At 38.9% G+C, this 3,519-nt stretch overlaps 1 long non-coding RNA gene across 1 annotated transcript; it reads left to right on the top strand.

The window, feature by feature from the left end:
- Positions 1-1,516: 1,516 nt before the first annotated feature.
- Positions 1,517-2,950, top strand: LOC118158803. Its single transcript, XR_004746899.1, has 2 exons — positions 1,517-2,168; positions 2,892-2,950. It is a non-coding gene; the product is annotated as an uncharacterized LOC118158803 (long non-coding RNA).
- Positions 2,951-3,519: the final 569 nt, after the last annotated feature.

Below are 3,519 nucleotides of genomic sequence, written 5' to 3'. Positions count from 1 at the left end.
TTTTTTTTTTTTTTTTTTTTTTTTTTTTTTTTTTTTTTTTTTTTTTCTTCAGTTTCCAGTGGTTTTTGTGTATTTTGATATCAGGGCAAGTATTATGTATAAGTATGAAACACACAGTGAATCTTTGGGAATTTATATCAGTCTAAATCACGTAATTTATTGTCTTCCTAACAATACATAATATTGTATTATAGAATGGAACTTCCTCAGTCATTTCATATTCACAGAACTGCTAGAACTGGAGGCACTTTACTGGCAAGTGAATATATATTTGAAACTCATTAGCTACATCTATCCAGCATTTAATTTGGGGAACAGAAGTAAGCTTAACATTCCTCCTGACCTGCCTGCCTTCCAGCCTTGTACATGCCTCAGGGGTAGCCCATAGCATCCCAAAGACTGTTCAGACTTATATTACAGCATAGACAACTGCCATACATGTGGGGTCTTGTCTGTCTGCAGGGCATCTTCCAGCTACCTGTCAGGTTGTGTTTGGGAGTGCTCCAGCTGTACATCTTAATGACCCACAAAAGACAGAGTAGGTAACACACGGAGGCAGACTGCTCAGCATTAAGTAACTTCCAAAAATGAAACTTAGGCTTAAAATCTGGGGTTTAAATAGGAGCCTGCTTTCAATGAGATCCAATATATCCCCTTCCAAACATTACAACTACCAAAACTACTGCTGTTACCTTCATCCTTAGGGGAAAAATAAATAAGAAAAAAAATGGCTTTTATCTCTTAAACAATTTTTGAAAAAAATTACAGTGATGCTTTGATAGGAAGATTAAAATATATATATATATTTGCAAGTAAATTAGTAAGTTACTTGAGGAAAATGGAAAAAAAAATGAGTGTGTCAGTTCATTCTAAAATTTCTGCTTATATCCTCAGTTCTATAATTTCAGGATAAAGTTTCTGTGACAAGTGGATTGACGCCACCTCTACTCAATGTAATTACTAATCCATGAATATTCAAGTTTGTACATTCATTCAGTAACAATCTGGTCTGCATTTGTTTTATTAAAATGTCTTTTGGGGTTATATGACAACTTCTGATGTCAGGGTTGACAAAAACTGATTTTAATAAGGTCTGTAAAACCAACTCCAATTAAAAGAAAAAAAAAAAAAAAAGAGATTTTGCATCTTCGTGTACCATTTCTGCCTGCTGGTGGTATTCCGCCAAAACTGATCATGTGATCATGATGCAGATCAACAAATTTGTATCTGTTTCCAGATTAGTTGGTATCCCTAGTGTTGATTCAGATAGGTAGGACACCAATAAAGTGAGGAAGATTCAGAGTGAAGTAGCAGATTTTATTAGACCAGCTGAAGTCATTAGAATAAAAAGATGAGCTCTGAACTCACGGGCCCTTCTTCAGACTAAACTTAGAGTAATGGTTTAGGCATCTTATAAACAGGAGCAAAAAAATCATGGGCTGACTGGGGATAAGCCTGCACTGTAAACACTCTGGAGCATTCTTCTCTGCAAAAACGTGTTACTTGGGGTTGTCAGGAGGTGCCCATCTCGAGTTGATGATTTAGAGCACTGACCTCATCTTTGCCCTGAACACAAAGATGAATGGAGGAATGAGCATGCCTCCTTTGTTTGCACAACATTTCACTGCCTGGCTCTCCTGGTCAGCAGGATGGAGACCTGGGCTATGCTCCTTTTTGATGCCTGTGGAGACCTGAAGGTCCATCTCAAAAGCAGCAGATGAACTCTGTAGAAAAAGGCTATACTGAGTTACAGAGGAGAGACAGGGCAGCCACCTCTACTCACAAGGGTTTTACATTTAGTGCTCAATAGAGCTTGGGCCGAAGTCATCACCCCCATCCTTGTCCCCAGGCAATAGACTCATGCTTTCTCTGCCCTAATAATTACTTAATTATTGCCACATGGAAAAGTTTCAACAGATGGTCTGGAGCTGAATAAATTGTATTCCTGCAGGCCAAGGATTCAGCAAAAATTGGACCCCACACCCGAGTGGGCCCTTTAGCAGCTGAGCCTATGGAGCTGGCAGCAAGCCCTGAGCTTTTCACCAGATAATGCATCCTGTCAGTGTTTTCTGTGAGTGCTTGTCAAGAGTGTAGATAAAGAGGCACATGGACCTGGGCAGCAGCTGAGCAAGCAGTTTTAGGATGTAAGTTTTAGACCTAGCAATGAGGTAAGACATTGGCACTTGTGTTCTTTTATTGACCTAATTGGTTATGGCTAAGGCATGGACCTAGTTATAGCTTAATTGATAACATCTGCATAACTTCATTACAACAATTAATATGAAAGGCTTGTTTCATATCTGATCCTGTGATTATTTTTCCCCCAACCACCCATGCCATTCCCTTGCTTTCCTTCTACCCCCAGGTTTTGCTTGTGGTCATTCACAGCCTTGCTGCCCCTTTACTGAGTCCTGGGTTTACGGCAATATTCTGGACTGTGGAACGATGCTGTCTACTGAGGTAATTTTTCTTTTCATCTGTTTGCTTTGTTTGTTTGTAACAGAACTATCTGAACAAAGCAGGAAGTTGATTAATAGCTTTTAAATCCTGAGGGGCCGCTGTGATCAGTTGGCTGTATTGAATGTGTCAAAGACTCTCACCTGACGCTTTCTACAAAGAAATGCACAGGCAAAGGTACATCATGTCCTCAGCAGCGATGCAGGAATACCACATAAAGATCCAACGGGGCAAGCGAGGCTATGGGAGGGCAGCCCAAGCTGTCAGAATAATACCAAGTGGCAGTTCAGATAGGACTGATTTAAATATAACAGATCAAAAGCAATTTCTGAGAATGGAAATGAAATTAATCTTACATGCAGTGATAGTGATCACATTAAATATAAATAAATAAATGAGTGCCCATTGTGCTTTTTAAATATGCTCGATTTCAGCAGTGAGCTGGGGGGAAGACCAGGGAGAAAAACTTGATATGAAAACTTACTGGAAAAAACAATCAGCGTGTTCTTTCTCTGTTGGAGTCATAAAAGTTACACAAGATACAAGTGAAATCAACTCAGCATCACTGGGTAAACACTATCCAATGGCTAGGGACTGAACTTATATAATGCATCCAAGGGAAAAGAAGCTTATTTTTAGCTGACTGTGTGTAGCAAATAGGCCCAGGAGATGAGACTGGAATATGACAAAACAGCATTACTCTAAAAAGAGAAATGTAATAAATTTAAAAATACAAAATCAAATATTGAGCAATGAGAAGAAACTCAGGACTAGCTATACAGAACAAGAAGTCTTGATGCTTTCCTCCTCTCTCTCGCTTTTTCCTCTTCCCTATTTGGAAAAAAATAAAATAAAAGCACTTTGTATTTGGTATTTCTGTTTTTACAGTTCTAATAGGTTGGATATTAGGAAATTAAGATATTAGGAAAAACTTCTTTACCGAAAGGGTTGTTAGTCACTGGAATAGGCTGCCCAGGGAGGTGGTTGATCCTCCATCCCTGGAGGTTTTAAAAGACGTTTAGATGTAGAGCTTAGGGATATGGTTTAGTGGAGGACTTGTTA

Source organism: Oxyura jamaicensis, chromosome 1 (assembly GCF_011077185.1).
Source record: "Oxyura jamaicensis isolate SHBP4307 breed ruddy duck chromosome 1, BPBGC_Ojam_1.0, whole genome shotgun sequence".
Taxonomy (NCBI): domain Eukaryota; kingdom Metazoa; phylum Chordata; class Aves; order Anseriformes; family Anatidae; genus Oxyura; species Oxyura jamaicensis.
The sequence above is the reverse complement of the archived record's forward strand: the minus strand, read 5'-3'. Positions and strand labels throughout refer to the sequence as shown.